At 37.5% G+C, this 21,892-nt stretch overlaps 1 protein-coding gene across 3 annotated transcripts in view; it reads right to left on the bottom strand.

The window, feature by feature from the left end:
- The window catches only part of mdga1 (MAM domain containing glycosylphosphatidylinositol anchor 1), a 204,476-nt gene that overhangs the window by 113,384 nt on the left and 69,200 nt on the right, over positions 1-21,892 (bottom strand). The window lies entirely within an intron of this gene.

The raw sequence follows: 21,892 nt of genomic DNA, 5'->3' as shown, positions 1-21,892 counted from the left end.
CCCATCCTCTTGCTGAGGGGAAACAAACCCCGAGCGGGCTGGTTTAAAGGCGCTTCTGGACCACCAGTGTGGACATCGTCTGCCCGAGGGCCAGCACTGTGACTAATCACGGTCAGTCACAAGCGCAGCTCCACCCCGAGTCAGAACTACCCACGTGCACTGAATGTGCAGGGGTAGTGAGAGAGGAAAAACTTCTGCAGATTTAGGCATGTTTGGCTTGCCATATTGGCACCAAAAATGCTTCCATACTGCCAAAAATTTTCACACTCACCCAGACACTTTAGAATAGCCCAGGAAAGTGTAGCTGTCAAGTCTGAATCTTCAGCATGAGAACATACTTTTATAGTAGGAACGCAGCATCATTTTCAGAGTATAACAGCCCTCTCTCCGATGTAGCGATCGACATCTGTCCTCCCCTGGAGCCCCGAATGAAATGCTTGGTCCCCCATGAGAAGGACCAGAATCCCATCCGAAAGCCTCGACGGCACACGGCACGCTGAGCGGCTCAAGCCTTTACGTGAAAGGGGAGACGAACAACGTGCCGACGTGGTCATGCACTCATGAGAGAACATGAACCACCCACGAACGCAGTCTCAACACACTGATTAGGCATGTGAAACAGTGATCGTGGCCGTCCCAGGCATGCAAGACAGTGAACGTGGCCATCATTTCGATGACACACGGCACGCTGGGCGCTCAAGCCTTCAGGCAAGGCGAACAACGTGCCGACGTGGTCATGCTCTCATAAGAAAGCATAAACCACCCACGAACACAGTCTCAGCATGTTTGCGATGCGCTAGAGGAGTGGGAAGCTTGTGAGGGTCTTTCACCTGACGAGACATACCGCACTGTAACCCCTTGTAATCACCAAATGCTCACAAGCCAAAGTAGTCCTCCCCTTTTTAGAAAAGGAACTAGATTGGGAAATAAGCAAAAGGGACTCAACCTCGTAGAGGCACACGAGTCTCGACCGCGCATCTAGAGCGCCGAATGACGCGCGCTGGGTTGCCGTGACAACCCGCGCTGTCAGCCGGCGCTCGACGGCACACGGCACGCTGAGCGGCTCAAGCCTTTACGTGAAAGGGGAGACGAACAACGTGCCGACGTGGTCATGCACTCATGAGAGAACATGAACCACCCACGAACGCAGTTTCAACACACTGATTAGGCATGTGAAACAGTGAACGTGGCCGTCAAATGAGGACAGGAAACAATCGCATCCAGAAACACACGAGTGAAACGTCATCCTGAAAAGGACGCGATCTCCACTCGTGTTGCTCTTTCAGGAAGAAAGTACTCTCTCAATTGTGCTGAAGCACACAGGGACCCAACGCGGCCACACAGCGGGGAAAACTGCAAGCCCGCTGTGCGCACTCAACCGTTTACCAGCTGTGAGAACAGCTTTTGAATTAACAGCGTGTAGACGCAGCCGGCAGACAGGAACCGCGCGGTCGCTGAAACGCCGTCTCACCAACACAGAGAGATCCCGTCCCGAAACAGCAGACTCGTTGAGCGCAAGATACAATCTTAAAACTCATTTACTCAGAGAGGACACAACCGGTCGGCTCCGAAGCTAAAAGCACTATGCATGCGTTGCTTCCGCCTTTCATACCCGCGCTGGTAGGCGGGCTGCGGAATGCATTCCTGCATGCCAATTTTCATTGGCTCGTTTTAATTCTCTCGTAGGCAAATGGTCTCCCTAGCGTGATCCCAATTCGTCAGGGAACTCCCCCGACGACACGTCGGAGTTCCCAGGACGAAAGGGAACTTAATACTAATGCAATTAATGTCCAACAAATGTTGATTTTAATTAAAGCTTAATAATGACATTTTCCAATATTCCCTAATCTAAAGTGAGAACAATTTACGGTTGTTAACAAAGCATTATCTCCCTCTTAGTGATGAGCTAATAACACTTAATAAATGAAGAACTCACTATCTGTGTAGTCTATTAATGTATTAACACTTTATTTATGTATTAGTCTCAATTAATGTTTTATTAGTTTCAATTAATTAGAGTTTATTTTAGCTTCATGCATTCTCTTTTATATAAATACTTGAATGTGGGTAAGTTTCATAAAAAAATAAACATTTTGAACAAAAAGCTGAGAAAATCATGTTTTTGTCAAAGACTACGTCCGGATCCGATTTATAATTATGATCAAAACCGAGATAGACGTAGAGTACTTATTTATACTTTGTTGTAGGTATCGATCAAAAGTACAAGTATCCTAAATATACTCAGGTATACAGTACTTGACTTATACTGATATAAGTCTAAGTATAATACATAAAGTACATAAAAAGTAGACTAGAAAACAATTTTTACTTTAAAAGAAGTATACTATTATATATTATGTTATATTTTTGAAGGGTTAGCAAAAAATACAAGCCTCATTTAAATCCTCACGAATAACTTGCCCCATAGACTTGTATTGTCTGTCCATTATTGTACATGCAATTTCCATTTTGTTTTAACAAACTGAAGGATACGCCTAGAAATCGATAGAGCTTAACTTGTATTTAACCTGGAATATTCCTTTAAGCTACAATGACCTGTTGTTCTTTCCATCAGGTTTTGCATACACCACAAAGAAAAGGCTATTTTATTGATGTCCTCCATTACATTGATCAAAATTTAGTGTAATTAAAACCGAATGTGTGTAATACTGAGGAGATCTCTCCTTGCAGATGTTACAGGAGCTGTGGAAAGTGCTTTTCCCTGTATCACTGGCCTCAACACTATCTGACCATTAACTGTTTTGACTTCAGCTCGTTCTCTGCCTCCACATCCTCAAAAAGAGAGAGAACAGAAACAAATGCGCCGATCTGCCATGCTAAATTCAGGCCTATCCTCTAGTCTTGACACGAGCAGCGTGGGTGATCTGCTAATGGAGACCTGAGAGGTGAACTTTAGATCAGCGCTTCAATATTAATGCATGATGAAGAATTCAGGAATCGCATAACAGCCGCAAAGAGAAACACCAGAGCTAACGCTGTTAGCAGTTTGTCTGTGTGTTAACATTACATGTTTGACTCTCTCTCCTCACTGTTAAATATAGTAAAACTGTTAAATTTACTATACTGCTGTTACCGGATTCCTTTCACCATTTTATTTTAGTCTACTTCTTCAAATAAAAATTTCAATTACACTTCCATTTCATGTTTGCTACATCAATTAAATATTTAAATGCGATTAGCATGTTCATTTATTCATATTAAATTTCTGCTTTAAGACTTTTATACATCTGTGTCATGTTCCTATATGTAAAAATCTCTTTTCATGTCAGGAAATGTACAAATTGCTGCTTGCCATTAAACGTTCGACATGTTAAGCACGTGGCTAGTGCTGGCGGTAGAACCAAACATCTGTATCACAGTATTTTTTAAGATTCTGCCCATTTCGTGGTATATCACAGTCATTTTTTTCTTTTCAAGAATGGACTGACATTGTAATGTCAAATACAATTTTACTTTCATAAATGGAGGTAATCAAATAAGTTTATAAAACTACCAATTTAGTTAACCTTTTAAAATGTCATCAAATGAAAAAGTAATAAATCCTTTATTTATTCTTTGGAAAGTTTACCGTTTAAATTAAAACTATGAACATTTGTGTGATATCCTTAAAAAGTACTTTAAGAAGTACTTTCTACATTCTACTCTGAACAATAGTAATATATTTCTTTCATCATTTCTTCAAGTTAGAACGAACATCTATTATGGCGGGTTTTAATGAAGACCTTAAGTTTGTGTGTGTTTTAATAAACTACTACTTTGAAGTACACTACTATGGTAATATATTTCTCTTATAATTTCTTCAAGTTAAACCAAACTTTTATTTTGACGGGTTGATGTGAAAGACATTTGAGTGTCTGTGTTTATATGATATGACAATAGGCGTAAATCACAGGGGGGCGGGGGAATATAACTCAACCAATAAATATCTAATATTGTAGATCTACCGTTGTATGGGGTTTGCTCAATATGATGTTAAGTGGCAGATCAGTGGGCCTGTCTGTTCCAGACGAAACCTACTATGTGGAGGACACAAGATGACTTAATAATTAAAATATGACCGCGTGGTGAACCTATGAACCTAACTCATATTTAAACATTTATTCGTGCCCCCTTCCAAAATTGCTCGAGACATTTTTTGTTGATTGTCCCACCTACTGTATTTACACCTATGAACATGATGATAGTTTTACTAAATGAAATGGTGAAATGCTTGTGGAGTGCCGATGAAGTTCATGTCCTCATATAGTGAGACGGCAGATGCTGAAAACACACACGAGCGTCACGTGTAGTTAACTTAACTGCGGCACTCATTCACACAGACAGACTTCAGGTCATTTTGAGCTTTAGTATTCACAGACACTAGTCCATATCGAGATTTGATTCATTGTAGAGCCCTACTTTTGATTTATTGATTCAAAAATTATGTGACATTCCACTTTATAAATACAGTAATTTCCATTTCGTCAGCATTTTCCGATTAGCTGAAATCATATCTCTACGTGGTTTGTGCTATGTTAAAGAGAATTATTTTTTGTTGTGTTATAAAGTTGGAACCATTATAAGAAGGGTATGTAGTTCATAGTCTCCTCTCAATACACTCTTCATGGCTGTTGAATAGATCCAGCTATATGCACCGGTATAGCAGTGTTCAAAAAATACACGTGAAATTGAACCGATATATTGTCCAGTACATGTGCCATATTTTGTTTCCTGCAATCCACATGCTTATGAATGCTGTAGCAGCAAAACTTAGCTTGTACTATTTTTAACACACACACTTCATTCAGTAGCCCTGGCTATAGAAAATGGTCTATTCTTTCCCGAGCTTGAGGGCTAAAATAATGCATCTAACGCATGTGAAATCATACGAAAGCCAGAGAGAAGGAGGGAGGCCCAAGGCAGCCAAACCTCTTTTGTGCAATATCTAGAAATAAATCCAAGGTCGACTTTCTTGGTATCGAGGGGTTTGGAATAAACAGCACTAATTAGCCCACATGTGATACAATAGGCCTATCTCAGATTAGCCTGATGACTGAAGAGAGTCTCCAAACTCTATTATTCTCCTGCTGTTATGCCTCAGTTGAGAGGATGATGGTTTTAGTGATCAAGGTCTCCATGATCCAGAGCGCTGCTGGGTCAAATCCTGATCACATCAAGGTAAATTAACAAATGAGAAAAGAGGAATAAAGCCCAGTACCATAACCACCATTATAGACTCTTAAATTTAATGACGGAATATGTTTTCAATACACAAATTCACAAGAATATTAACTTCAGTATATTCAAGTAAATTTTTTTCTGTCATATCCAACACTAATGCATTAATAAAACAAATTGAAAGCATAAGTAAAATAAAGCGCAATAGACAAAAGCCTCCTCAGTTTATAGCTGTCATCATATCTGAAGCAGATGAATGAAGATGCATTTAAATGGGGACTAGAACTAGAGATAATTAGATTTTAAGTGAGCTAATTTGACAGTTTGCCAAGCTAAAACTACGAGAATTACCTTAAAGGGATACTCCACTTTTTTTGGAAATAGGCTCATTTTACAGCTCCCCCAGAGTTAAACAGTTGAGTTTTACCGTTTTCGAATCCATTCAGCCGAACTCCGGTTCTGACGGTACCACTTTTAGCATAGCTTAGCATAGATCATTGATTCTAATGGGACCATTAGCATTTATTTCCAAATGACCAACGAGTTTCAATATTTTTCCTATTTAAAACTTGACTCTTCTGTAGTTAAACCGTGTACTAAGATCGACGGAAAATGAAAAGTTGCGATTTTACAAGCTTATATGGGCAGGAACTACTCTCATTCCGGCGTAAGAATCAAGGAACTGTGCGGCCGTACCATGGGTGCAGCAGGCGTAATGATATGACGAAGCACTTGCCGTCAACAAACCAACGTGACAACCTGCTTGCACAGGGAGCGTGCTTGTAGCATGGAGACATTTGTGAGAGACGATTAGAGAACATCTAAACAGACCCGAACACCATACAATGGTTAATTAAACTATACGCTACCTCACCAGAACTCTACAACAAAACTACTAACGTTATACTGTACAAGATGAATGATCGAGGAAACCTAGCACTCACTGATTGCATTTCACAGGAAGATAACAACGGCAGTGCTTTTACAAAAAGTTAAATTGTTATATGTAAGTTACTTCCAGTGATGCGCGGGTTGATCCAAAATGAGTTACGAGTTATCCAAAAATATTTGTAATGATATTCGGGTCGCGGTCGGTCGGGTCGTTTGAAATAAAGATGCCAATTAAACCTTTGTAATTTATATAGTACTAGACTCAATGTTCTATGAAATACATAGGTGTACACTTTATTGGCTGAATAACTGCGCGAGGATGACGCACGAGCTCAGTCAGACAGTGGGAAATCCATATTTACCTTTTGAATGTTGAGCGCGTAATTAACTTTTGAATAAAAGCTGACGCGGGACAAAATGCCCGATTTCCCAACGCGTTGAACTGAGCAATGCCATTGTGCCATTTTAATAGGCTACTTTTAAACGCATATAATGTCAGTTTTATGTATTTGCTGAGAGGGGGCGGGGGGATTTTTGTTGGGAAAGTCAGGGGAGAGACGCACACGTACACTTCGATTAGACTGGATAAACACATGCAGCATCTTAATTGTTAAGAAAATGAAACGAAATAAATGAATAAATCAGCCTTTATTAAAAAACACTAGGCGATATCATACAGCATTCAGAAAAATGCGCACCCCTAGTTCCGTCTATGGCCCATGACGCGATGAGCATTTACTAAAAAAAAAACGCGGGTCGGGTACAATATTTTCTTTCTTTATTTTGCGGTCCGAGTTGCGGGCGGGTTAGTTGAAAACGTCGGTCGGGTGCGGGTTGTTTATACATTGACCCGCGCATCACTGTATACTTACAGCCATGGGTGATGATGATGATGCACTTGGACCTGTCTGTACATTGAAGATTGTTGGGATGGCTGTATCCTTAGACGCTGTACCGTACTGTCCGTGTTTTCTTTATAGTCATCTGGTCCAAAATGCTTTCAGCAAACACGCCATTTTTTGATAGATTATATCGGTGTTTTTAGATCAATGTTCAGAGCACCATTGATTTTTTTTAGTTTCTTTTTGTTCGTTGGTATTCGGTGTAACATTACGGTAGAATATACCTTCGCCTTACTATCACAGCCCTTTACTACGCACAGAACCATGGCTAATCGCACAGGAAACCTAATTTGCCGCCTAAAAAGTAACGTTATGCAAGATCATTTTGCTTTACTAAGGTTTGAAATATATGACTAGTAGTTTTTCCCCAATGCGGTATTAGTGGTCCCGGTCATGTTGGAAGTTACCGAGCTGGGGACTATTTTCAGGTGCTTCGTCATATCATTACGCCTGCTGTACCCATGGTACGGCCGCACAGTTCCTTGATTCTTACGCCGGAATGAGAGTAGTTCCTAGCCATATAGGCTTGGAAAATCGCAACTTTTCATTTTCCGTCGATCTTAGTACACGGTTTAACTACAGAAGAGTCAAGTTTTAAATAGGAAAAATATTGAAACTCGTTGGTCATTTGGAAAGAAATGCTAATGGTCCCATCAGAATCAATGATCTATGCTAAGCTATGCTAAAAGTGGTACCGTCAGAACCGGAGTTCGGCTGAATGGATTCGAAAACGGTAAAAGTCAACTGTTTAACTCTGGGGGAGCTGTAAAATGAGCCTATTTCCAAAAAAAGTGGAGTATCCCTTTAACAAAACTCCAATTAACAAAGACATCTCATGGCACACAAATATGTGTAGTTGATGTGCCTACCTAATCAAATAATAATAATTATTATTATTATTTAAAAAATAATAATAATACATATAAAAAAGTAATAATAATAAATTAAATTAAAACATTAAAAACATTTTTAAAAAATTGTTTAAAAAAATAAAAATAAAATAAAAATAAAATAAAAATAAAATAAAGCTGGGCACAATTACTAATATATATATATATAATATACAGATTGACAAGATTTCTCTAGAAGGGAAAAATAATACAAAAATAAATAAATAAAATAAGATAAAACAAAATATATCTCAAAACAAAATATATATCAGAGAGAAGAACACATGATCTAAAGTGGTATAAATTGCCTGATAACTGCATCATCTTTGAAAACAAGTCTGATCAGGTGTCACTCACAACTGAAGTTCTTCAAGTATATATATATATAAAAAAAACTTCATCTGAGTGACACCCCCCAGGACAGTACACAAGTCCTATTGATGGCAGACAAAGCGGACTGTGTCCACCCCCACACACACACACCCACAGAGGACTCGAGGGTCCGTCAGAGACAGGCTCATATACTGCAGTGTGGACACTAAATGGCCTATTCTCAATGCAATCAATGTCTCATTACAGCCCACCGTTATAAATCTGAGCCCTATTTAGTCAGGGGATTAAAGGAAGCAGGCAAGAGAAACACACATCGACGTAAATACATCACACACAGATACATGCAGAGACACGCACCGACGGCCTCACACACATTACCCTGCATCCAAACAGAGACAAGACCTCCAGCACATATATGCATATACATGCTCGTGAAGTTAGACACAAACTTGTGCACACACTTCCGCTAAGTTGAAGAAACAGTTTGCACAAAAAGAATATAACGGACACACTTTTTACTACGGAAATGAGAACTAGTGAAGTGAGTGATCCAGTTGCACTGCAGGAGATTATCAGTGAATAGCCACTTGAAGTTCAATCTTTTTCTCACAAAAAAGCTATCAGGCTTCTGAAAGCCAGGAGTCACATGGACTACTCTGTGATATGTTTATGGCTCTATTATGTCCCTTTTGAAGCTTGAAAACTCCATTGACTATAGGGATCAGAATCATAAATGTTTGCAATATTATGAAGGTAAATGGTGACAAAATCTTGATCTCTGGGTGAAATGTTGGTTTAATTGCAATGCAAAACTGATAGAAACTGGCAGAAACAAAACTGAGTGAACTGACGCGTTCGTCATACAAGTCCCAAATCCCTTCCAGTTTCCAATATGCCAGGGGTTCATTCATTTTAGAAACCCTAACTTATATTTTGAAGATGTATTGTTTCAAGTGGATTTCCTTGTTTATGTGCTATACATAAAGCTGTACTTTAATCAAAAGATTATTGACTTTAAATAGCTCACAATTAATAGTTTAATCAATAAACACTGTTCAAAAGTCTGGGGTCAGTAAGATATTTTTAACATAAAACTAAAAATTTTTTTTTAATTATTACAATTTAAAATAGCAGTTTTCTATGTGAATATATAAATTGTAATTTGTTTCTGTGATCAAAGCTGAGTTTTCAGCATCATTACTCCAGTCTTCAGTGTCACATGATCCTTCAGAAATCATTCTGATATGATGATTTCCTGAAACATTTCTGATTATTATCAATGTTGAAAACAGTTGCTGCTTCATATTTGATTTAAAAAAATCATGGATATTTTGATGGATAGAAATTTATTTATTTTAAATAAATCTTGTGTGACATTAAAAATGTCTTTACCGACACTTTTGATCAATTTAATGCATGCTTGCTGAATAAAAGTAGGCTATTCATTTATCTTACAAATCTTACTGACCCCAAACATTTGAATGGTATAGTGTTCTTAGCACACGCTTACATAATCTGTTTGTTACTCAACTAAAAAAGCATGAAAACACTTTTACCTTTTTAAAGCAGAATAAATAAAAATTGCTGTCCGTGTGTGTTTATGCTATACATTAAAGAACTGAAAAACGCACACATGCCGCAAGGATGAGTATGTGTGTTGCTGAGGTGAGCACTGACACCAAATGCCCATTTATCATTTATAAATGCTAAGTTATCACCTGTGTCGCCACAAAAAACATCCTCATGAATCATTAACGGCTGCCTGTGAATTTACATGTTTTAGCTCAAACATTACAGTACAATGAAAAAAATTACACTTTGGCCATGATACAAAACCTATTGATCAGCCTATGTGGTAGAACTGTAATATGACTGACAAATATGCATCATTTTAAGTTTATTAGTGAGTTTGTTGAAACTGTAATCCAAAATATTGCATGTAAGTCTAAATGTGACCCTGGAGTCCTGGAACACAAAACCAGTCACATGGGTCAATTTTATTAAATTGATTTATATATCAAGCTGAATAAATAAGCTTTCCATTGATGTATGGTTTGTTATGATAGGACAATATTTGGCCGAGATACAATTATTTGTATATCTGGAATCTGAGGGTGCAAAAAAATCGAAATATTGAGAAAATCTCCTTTAAAGTTGTGCATTAATGTTAAATAAATGCATGCATTAAAGTTTTCCATTTATGTTGGCGATTGTGCTGCATTCACTCACAAAAAGACATGTTTTATATATTTACGGTAGGAAATTTACAAAATATCTTCATGGAACATGATCTTTACTTAATATCCTAATGATTTTTGGCATAAAAGGAAAATTTATCATTTTGACCCATACAATGTATTGTTGGCTATTGCCACAAATATACCCGTGCGATTGTGACTGGTTTTTGTGATCCAGGGTCACATATATCTTGTTTATCTTTGCTTTGCAACATGCTAATGTCATTCTATAATAAAATCAATTGAGTGTCAAGTCCAACACGCACTTCATACGAGGAGCACTTTAGATTGTTACTTATTCTAAATCATTTATGAGATTTAATTTCCCTTAAGATGCAACCTATGTAGGCATTAGACAGCGTGGCTCACTATAGCATTTGGAATAGAGGCTTTCCTCCATTGTGCATCGCCTGAAGATTGTCATCTGTGATGCTGGCTTTATCATGTTCCGCACACATTCAGACTGAGAAATACTTGACATTTACACGGAGAAAGAACCATCTCAGCGTCTGAAGCAGGAGTGCAGCTGCAGAACATGTTTTATATGTGCATGTCAAGATACATGTGAAGGCCAGGTCCACACTGACAAGGAGAGACTCGGAGAAATGAGCTAACTAAAAGAATCAGAAGCGAAGAAAGCTCTCTGCCACAAGATAAAAGCTGCGGATGATGCAATATAAACAACACAGAGTTCAGACAAAGCTGCGCTTCCTGAAAAAAAGTCATGTTTAAGTAAATCCATGAGAAATGTCCATGAGGAAGAAAATCTGTGCTAATAAGCCAAACATTTCAAAACATTGATCTCTAAATGGGGAAAAATAGCCTATATATTGTGTTATGTGCAGATAAAACACAACAAATAAAATAAAATAAATAAATAAAATACATAAAACAAATAAATTACAATTACAATTAAAAAAAAATAATAATAATAGTGCAACAAATAAATCACATATAAAAAATAATAAAAAATACAAATGGTTTCAATGTTTTTTAAAGCTAAACATTCTGAAACTTTTCCCATTAAAAGTATCTCAAAGCCTATAGAGAGAAGACAGAGCCTTGGAATACTCATCTAGTATAAAAAGAAAAGCTGATTTTTATATATTTTACTTCGTACCTCTTTTGCTGAATGAAGCCAGAGCAATCAAAGGCATCTTTGTAAAGGTAAGGCAGAAGGTGGTCTGATCCATTCATGAGCGACTCTTCTATTACAGCTCCCCATTTCACATTTCAAAAATATATCAAAGCTGATAGAAAGTTATTAACTGTCTTTACAAAGTGCAGTGAGAGTGTGCGATCTGTGAGATGTTGATGTGGATCTAAGAGTTCATCTGAATAAGAATAAGAGTCTAAATGAGCTGATGCAAGGACTGATATAGGAAGTAATAATGTTTCGGCTTATAAAAGATAAAATGCTGAAAATCCTCTCGGATCCACAGGTATTCTCATTCCCAGTGGGGTTTACTCTCTTTTAGATTGCAATGCAGTGTGAGGATATGAATCTTTCACAGATGTTCACCCAAAAATACAACTCTTAAAGTAATTTACTGACCCTCATGTTATCAAACCCATATTATATTCTTTCTTCTTCCCTATAATGCAAAATGATATAGTATGCAGAATGTCTGAGTTGCTCTTTTCCATAGTCAAGCTTCAAAAAGGCACTCCAAAAGTTTAATAAACAGTTTATTATTATTATTTATAGCCTATATATACTTTTTTTTTTTGCTTTATGTGAGGAACAGACCAAAATTAAAGTAACACATCATTTGTGCTTGTCTAGAAAATGTATTTATTTATGCTATTTTGTCCATTCTGGTGCTTGAAAATATAAATGACAAATTCAAAGCAGAAAAGTTCTGCAAAAAATCTATTTTTTTCTAATTAAATAAATATAGTATCAGAATGGAATGAGGTAAATAAAAATGACTAAATTATTACAATAATTGGGGTGAACTATTCCTTTAAACATCATGGCTATGTTGGATTTTCTAACTTAATAGTACAATTCCATCTCTTCAAAAATTATTTGCTATCTGAAAAGTAATATTTTATTTAAAGTTATCTTCATAATTCTAAAGCCTACTACCTTTTTAAAAACCGATCAGATTTTATACTTTATGAAATTCACATCTCTATATATTAAAAATCTTTCCGTACAATGGCACTTTCAGGTCTGTGCCGTTTCTGCTGCTGTGTTACAATAAATGGCAAAAGAGCACAAGGTCGGAGGATTTACTGAGAATGAGAGTGAGCTGGAATAGAGAAGAGCAGAGACGCAGAGGCCTTGTCACATTCGTTTCCTCCGGCTTTGGGGCTTTGTAGACACAATCCAAGTCTGAATAACACGGTTTAAACAGCACAGAGAGACAGAGGGAGTTTAAGAGAGAAACAAGTTAGGGAAAAAGAGAGAGAGTGGGGAGAGAGAGATGCACGACAATCTGTCACCATCTTGAAGACCAAAACGGGAAATGTTTTTTCGATCGCAGATCACAAAAATAAATGACAAATTATGCTAAATTAAAAATGTATTTGAATTAAAAATTAAATTAAATTAAATATATATTTAAATTAAATAAATTAAATATATTTATTATTATCGGGGCCAAGCGCAAAGAAGACGATAAGACATGTCAACATGGCTGAGTAGGGTTGGGTATCGGTTGGGTTTTATCCGATACCAGTACCTACTCGGTATTTTTTAAACGGTTCCGGTGCTTAGACGGTTCTTGAACCGGTACTTAAGAAAACGAAACCGCGCACTTTGTCAAAAAATAATACCCTTTTATTTACAGGGCCAAACTGGACACAATATTAACTTAAATATTTAAATCTTTTCTGATTTCTGATTAAATGAAAAATTGCGCCGTTTAATAGGCCATTGATGTAAAACACTTAAGTTAAGATCAACATTTTGTCTTCACATATTATGACTTTTACTTTAAGCAGAGAAATATCTGACACTGAGCAGAAATATTGAACATATAAAGAAGTAATGGAACTTTGTTAAAACATTTTGCACACGTTGTCACACTCTGTTGAATGGCAACGGTGCTTGCTAGCCTACTTGATATGCAAGATTTGCAGTTGCCATTAAAATAGGCCTACTAGACTTACCCGAAGAGGAACGGCTGCTGTTATCATCATCTGTGATGTCGCGACCCAATCACACTAAATGCGTCTCTATAACACGCAATGTGTTTATCGTGTAATTTATACGCAAAAAGTTTTTACGTGTATAGGATACGCATGGGTTGGTTTAGTAGTGGTGTGGGGTGCGTGTGTGTTACACGTTTGGGTAGAATTAGTGGTGTGGGATGCGTGTGTGTTACACGCAATGAAGTGGGTAGGCTAAAAAACTGCGTATCATATACACGCAAAAATAGAGACACTGGCAGCCTGCTGAACTTGAACTTTCGTCAAGCGTGTCAGAGGTTCTGGGTTCTAATCCGCATTCGTACTGTTTTTTTTCCTCATCAAAACCGATTATGCTCATCAGTGGTTGTATATTAAGCAGGGACACGTTTGTGTACATTATATTTTGTGATTTCACCGGAACAAATAGAGAGTCTCCGCAATCGGCGCGCGTCCGAGTGAAGACAGTGCATGCGGTGTGCGCGAGGTGAAAACACTCTTATTTAACAAACGAACGAAACGAATGCTCTGCTGGTTAACTGGACATGTTTTATTTATATGTATTGGAGGGAGCATTCGTGCCACGAGATGTTTTACAGGGGGCGGTAAAAAAAAGTCAGGCATCGAAATCAGGCACCGAAATTTTCGTTCTTATTCGGTCTGGTTACTACCGTTTATGTCGGAACCGCTTCCCTATTGGCACCGAGTTTCGGTACCCAACCCTAGCTGGGAGTGTCAGACCAACTGCAACAATGAGAAATTAAGGACATTTAAAGATGATTTTAGGCAAAATGACTGAAAAACAATATATACAGTAACTAAAAATATGATTTAATGGATTATCAAAAAACATACATAGTTTTGTAACGGTACACTAATGCATTCGTAAAGTGTTGCATTTAAAATCATGATATTTTATTGTAATTAATGGCAATGTCCTTGTTTTTTTCTATTAGAAAAAAGAAGAAGAAGAAGAAGAAGAAGAAGAAGAAGAAGAAGAAGAAGAAGAAGAAGAAGAAGAAGAAGAAGAAGAAGAAGAAGAAGAAGAAGAAGAAGAAGAAGAAGAAGAAGAAGAAGAAGAAGAAGAAGAAGAAGAAGGCGGCCAACGATTTCAAGAGGTGCCTATACGCACTTTCAGTGATTGGCCCTTAATAATAATGATTAAATAATAAAAAATAAAAAAAACTGAAACTTTTCCCATTAAAAGCACAATCAAAAGCATCTTTGTAAAGGTAAGGCAGAAGGGGGTCTGTTCCATTCATGAGCAACTCTTCTATAACAGCTCAACATTTCACATTTCAAAAAGATATGCATCTACAAAAATATATAAAAAGCTGATAGAAAGTTATTAACCATCTTACAATAAAACATTGCATATAATGTGTAAAATGAAAAGTAAAAATCACCTGTATATACCATTATAGCCATTCAAATCTAGCATTTATATATCAGGGGTTTGATAGGAGTTTAAGTGGAGAAGATAAATGTTGACAAACTAATAAAATGTAGTATTTACTTTATTTATATTTGTTAGCTCTTACTTTTGGTCTAGCCCTTTACTCCCTTACAAACAAATGTTCAGCTATAAATCTGAACGGGCTAAATAGTGCCTCAATGAATAACCCTAATGTGAAGCTCTTGTTAATGTTTATTCAATACAAAGTTGGAGGGAAAAAACTACAGATGAAGCAACATCACATTAACTCGCATTTCCACAGCTGAAATCTCTCCGGCTTCCACCAAGTTCATAACCTGGGAAAACCCTGACGAACTTCCGGCACATTTGAGATTTGCTCTGCAGGTCCGTCTGGCCAAGAGCCCATTCAAGCCCATTTCCAATTTTTCCAAATCGAGGCACCAATCACACGTTGAGGCGGGCTTTACACAATGACGATTGCTCTGATTGGTTTATCCAATTGCGCCCAGAGGCATTTGAGCAACGCCCCTTTGGAAATGGGCTGTGAATGAACCTTCCCCAGACTCTCAGTTACAACTGAGGACGGTCTGGTGTCAACAAGTTCACAGAATTCACAGAAAAGACAAAAATGAGCAGTTCAGACACTTTAAAAAGTCCCCCAATATTCACTCGCTGTTTTCTAAAGCTAAAACTAAAGCTGGCTATGCCAACACGTGGTGCCGGCCGGGTGCAGGGGAAGCCAGCACTCATTTCAGCGAGACTGTGTGGCTGTTAGACCGCCTGCAGATATTTATTAGAGCCGTATGAAATTTTCATGCGGTGTGAAGCATTCTCTTTCATCCAGCAGCCTGCTGTCAAGCGTGAGGAGGAAGCCTGGCAGATCTGCACGGGACGGGGGGGGGCGTTTAAGAGCGGGGGGCCATGCCTTCAGGTGACATCATCAAAACACAGGGGTGAGGGGGCGGGAACATCATCAACCCAAATCAGCCAATTAAAAGAAGACGTGGCTTAGCACAACCGTTTGACGAGAGGCTTCTAGGCTGGCGAGTCAAGCCAGAGAACAAAGACGTGAGCTAATCAGTTAATGAACACCGCGTAACTGAAGCACTTTATGGGTTTAACCCGTAAGATTGTATTTTTTTTTCATTAATGGTTAATTTAATTGATCAAAAGTGACAGTAAGTGACATTTTTCAAATAAATACTGTTCTTTTGAACCTTCTATTCATTAAAGAACCATGGGGAACAAAAATTATATTGATATTGATAATAAATGTCAATCAGAATATTGTACTGTATTTTTGATCAAATAAATGCAGCCTTGAAAGCACAAGACACTTCTTTCAGAAACCGGATGGTGAGTCGAGCCAGAGAACAAATGTGGAGTGAGGAGTTTCTCATGAGAAGAGGATCACGGCTCAGACTGCGACGCGATCTCTGCTAAACTCACGAGAGGAGGAGAATCAACGGGTTCCTCCACTTGTCGAATTTGCTGTCTCTACATCCTGAAGCTCAAAGACACGTCCCGCCTGGACTGTCTCGCACTGGACCTTCATCATTGCTTACATCTCCATCTTTCTTGAGCAGCAAATCAGCATATTAGATGATTTCTGCAGGATCATGTGACACTGAAGACTGGAGTAATGATGCTGAAAATACAGCTTTGATCACAGAAAAAATTTACATTTTAAAATATATTTAAAAAAAAAAACTATTTAAACGTTATTTTATGGTGGACTTATGGTGACAGTGGATGAGATGATGATGACACAGACAGATGACATATGATGAACTAACTTGGTTTCACTCTAAAATGACATTTAGGAAAAAAGCCACGTGGGCACTCACACACACACACACACACACACAAGAGTACACTTCTGTGGTTGAGGGGAAGGTACATTGTATCTGACCTTTGGGTTGTGATTGTGATGGGTAGTTGGCTAAAAGTGAGTCATTGTGCAGGCCTAGACAGTGTGTGTGTGTGTGTGTGTGTGTGTGTGTGTGTGTGTGTGTGTGTGTGTGTGTGTGTGTGTGTGTGTGTGTGTGTGTGTGTGTGTGTGTGTGTGTGTGTGTGTGTGTGTGTGTGTGTGTGTGTGTGTGTGTGTGTGTGTGTGTGTGTGTGTGTGTGTGTGTGTGTGTGTGTGTGTGTGTGTGTGTGTGTGTGTGTGTGTGTGTGTGTGTGTGTGTGTGTGTGTGTGTGTGTGTGTGTGTGTGTGTGTGTGTGTGTGTGTGTGTGTGTGTGTGTGTGTGTGTGTGTGTGTGTGTGTGTGTGTGTGTGTAAGAAAAAGAAAAAGAAAGCTCTAAAACCTATGACAGAACGGGAAATTATTGTACTTTGTTTCTCCAATTAGTGCACGAAGACTTAGTATATAGTGTCAGGCCTGTTTTAAATGTGTGTGTGAGTCACTGGTTCATTTCTATTCTCCTCCAGTGCTCTTCTGGTGTCTTCAGCACAAGGGGCTTTTTGTGGACTGTATTGTGACGGCAGACTCTGGCAGGCACAGACAGGCCGGGGCTGAAGGCCAGCTCAAACACACACACACACACACACTCCAGCAGAATCAGAGCGGAGACGAACCAGTGCTCAACCAGCACAACCGAACACACTTCAGCTCAGCACACATGAACAAACCCTGAATGGAGTCCACATCATAAATACACACTGATCCACATGGAAAGAAATATCATAAATAAGATTTCTTTCATATTTTTCCTAGGCACCAATTGAATTGAATGGAGAGCAAATAAAGCAGTCTATTGCTTCTCTGTGTTTTTTTTCCAAAGGGGAAATATACTAGTCTCATGGTTAAAAGAGGTAGTTGTTTTTTTTTGTTTGTTTCTGAAAGTCTCTTATGCTCACCGACGGCAAAAATTTATGTGATCAGAAATACAGTAAAACCGTAATATTGTGAAATATTATTACAAAAAAAATTTATTTGAATATATTTTACAATTTATATTTTTCCTTCAGTTACAAAGCTGAATTTTCAGCACCATTACTCCAGTCTTCAGAGTGATCCTGCAGAAATAAATCATTATAATATGCTAATTTTCTGATTTGTCTTAGAATTATCAAATTTAAAAACCAGTTGTGCTGCTTAATATTTTTGTGGAAACCTTGACACTTGATGAATAGAAAGTTCAAAGAACATTTATAATAGAATTGTTTGTAACATTGTAAATGTCTTTACTGCCACTTTTGATCAATTTAATGAGTGCTTGTTGAATAAAAGTATTAATTTCTTTTAAAAACTTTTTTTATCACAAACTTTTAAATGAGAGTGTAAATGAAATTGCTTAGATTTTACAAGATGACAAATGTCTACAATCAAACGTCAGAAATCCCAATATAAGCTCAAACATTTCTCATCAAATCCTTTCATGTCCAGATTTTCCACATTGATTTTATAGCTCTATTCTTTAGAATCATCTAAGACAAAGTCGATTCTTAAATGAAGCCTGAACTGAGAACACCGTTACATCTCCTGAGTTATGAAAGAGAAAAATCTGAGCAATAAAAACCTCCTCTCGGAAGAAACACATGCAGGAACTTTTACAGTATTAAAACTTGCACCACAAACATGCAACAGAACACGTCTTCAGGCCATGTCAAGAGCTCATAATCTCAGCAGACATCGGCACTGCAGGAAGTGCACTCACGAGAAATCAAAAATGATCAAGTGATTCTGTGTACTATTCAAGACTGCACAGCGTAACCTAAAATGTCATCAACAATGCAATAATAACTTGTATCTATCTACAAATAATATATTTATTACAGGTGCATTTCATATTCTAACAAATAAAAGTGTGAAATATATCACACCGTTTATTCAATTCAAGTGAACCACTTTAAATTACATGAATATGCACATGATTTATATAAATACTGAAATATATATATATACAAGAAATGTCATTAAAACAAATGTATGCAGTGAATAAATCTGTGGAGTAAAGTTCACCCAAGCAGTCACTCCACGCATGCTGTTGTGTTTCTTACCTGGAGCTGGAGTGTGTGATCTGAATGAATGAAAGGGTGAGAACCGGGTCTCTGAACCAAGTCCATCCTTACAGTAGAGGCACGCTGACCCCAGAACACAGTTACCCACTGTCTCACTGGCCAAAGTGCCACGGTCAAACACTGACCTGCCCCACACTGAGTGTGTGTGTGTGTGTGTGTGTGTGTGTGTGTGTGTGTGTGTGTGTGTGTGTGTGTGTGTGTGTGTGTGTGTGTGTGTGTGTGTGTGTGTGTGTGTGTGTGTGAGAGAGAGAGAGAGGAATCATATCAGTCATATGATCATATGCAGTCTATATTAGCGGCACTCGGGATTATCGAGTTTCCCAACAACTGACTACATTGCAAAAATAATTTTCCTTATCCGTATAGTTGTTGTTTGTCAGTAAGATATCATAATTTACTTTTTTAAGATATTAAGACTGGTTGTCACATATTTATTTAATTAAGTTTATTTCTGTAAATACTAACACTACTGATAATAATACATATTAGTATATATTTTGAATTGACAAATGCTGGAATGCAGTGATTTTTTGTTTTGCATTTCTGTGGTGCAAATATTTTAGGATCTCTGAATAGGATATATTTGCTTAATATTAATATTATAAAATTGTATTAACATTTTCTGCAAGCAAAAATAAGAAATATTTTAAAATATTACATATAGATTTAAAAATGAGAAAAAACATTTATTTTAAAATAATTAAAAGTATAATAAAAAAAGATAAAAAAAGATAAAAAAAGATAATGATAATAATAATAATTGTATAAACAAATTTTAAATACTTAAAAGGAATATATATATATATATATATATATATATATATATATATGCCTCAATCCCACTTCGTCCAGTTGTCTTTAAATGCAAAACACTAAAGCAGTCTATATTATACCTAATTATTTGAATAACTTTTGAGACAAACCGCGGACTAGTTAATTTAAAAAAAATATGTGGTTTTGTGCAGCGCTGCTCTCGACCTCTCACTTCCTCCTGTATCTCTCTCTCTCTCTCTCTCTCTCTCTCTCTGATGATAACTAAGACTGTCTGCTTCTGTGGCATACGCCTGGCCGAGGTTAAATGGATGAAATATGCTGACATAAAATCAGGAAAACAGCTTTAACACAGCACACACAGAACAGTGACTGGTTCTATCAAAGTCCCTTTAACAGAACACATCAAAACGCCTCTGGATGCAACCAAAACCAAAAGAAACCTCTGCGAAAACGCGGAGGAACGGAAAATGAGAGAGATAGATTTGTCATCACTTTTCCAACTAAATAACTCTGAAAAGTCTGCTTGTGTCAAGTTGGCCATGTGCGAACGCTGGCAGTGTGCTACAAAAGTATAGCACGGATCTTTTATGCAGCCGAACAAAAGAATCAGGCCGTTCTGAGGGTCTTATTGTCATGCCTTTCCCAACCTCTCAATCCCGCTTCCGCAATTCTTCTATCTTTATCTCTCACACCTTCTGTCCCTCTCACCTTTCCATCTCACAGCTCACACTTGCTCTCTTCCTTCTCTTTCTCTCAGTAATGGGGTTTGGTGCTGTAGAAAATTGAGGGCGGGGGGGGGGGGGGTTGGGGGGCATTTGTTGTGTGTGTGTGTGTGTGTGTGTGTGTGTGTGTGTGTGTGTGTGTGTGTGTGTGGTCCGTGCTGAGTCTAATTGCCGGTGTTGTGGAGCTAAAGTCATCCGGGGAGCCACACAGAGCCGGCGGGGTAAAATTGAACAAGCATCACCCGTCAGGAGAGCTTCCACTCAGAGCCGCTGTCAGCCTGTCCTGTTTACCTGCTACACAATTATCATCCAGCCCCAGGGAACCCTCTGGAACAACACATCTATCCTCTGGGGGAAGCGTGATGGTCCAACATCGCAGAGGGAGATCGGCCACTGATTCTTGCTGTGTGTTAACGGTTGGAAGAGGTTACGAGCATGTTGCAACGGAGATGTGCAGAGCCATGAGGAAAGGTAGTTATGAAAGAATAAAGGCCGGTACACACAGATTTTTTTTTTTGAATTCCACTGCACAGTTTGCTAATATTTTGTTGCATTTTTAAGAGACTTTTGACTGCACTTCAGTTATTTTCTGCTGTCCATTATTTCTGGAGCATACTTCATAAAAGTGCATCTCGAGACCCCTTGCAAATTATTTTTGTTCTTGATATATAATATATTTGTTTAATGTTTAATTTAATGTGAAATTTACACTTTTCAGAGAATATTCCATAAAGTAATTTTTTTCTTCCATATATTAATAACAAGAAAATAATGAAAAGGTATTAATAAATTGTTTTTTTAAATATTGAACTATATATAGAATGTATTAACTTTTATATGGTTTATATATATATATATATATATATATATATATATATGTCACAATTCAATACAAATTGCGATACTTAACACACGATACAATACTATATACACTATATTCACAATATTTTGAATCACATTTTTTTATTATTACTTTACTATTATTAAAATATTATTATTATTATTTTATTATTATCAGGACCCACAAAAATCCCCCCATTGCATTATTATACATTATATTCAACATTATCTATAGTGGTTTAATGTGGTAATGTCACTGAAACTCCGTAAACATAATTTTTTTCCGAACGCAAATATCTTCATTCGTTTTTGGAAGTTGTACAAAAATCGTATATGTTTGAAACAACATTGGGGTGAGTACATGATGACAGAATTTACACTTTTGGGTGAATTATACCGTATAAATACAGAAACCTGAGCCTTGGATAAAACTAACTCTATATCACGAATCATATTGTTTACATTAACGATACATATTGTCACAATTTTAAAGATGTACTGTATCGTTACACCCCTAACATGTATACACATATAACCATATTAA

This window comes from Phoxinus phoxinus (genome assembly GCF_949152265.1).
Source record: "Phoxinus phoxinus genome assembly, chromosome: 14".
Lineage (NCBI taxonomy): Eukaryota > Metazoa > Chordata > Actinopteri > Cypriniformes > Leuciscidae > Phoxinus > Phoxinus phoxinus.
Note: the sequence above shows the minus strand (reverse complement) of the source record. Positions and strands in the feature narration are given on the sequence as shown.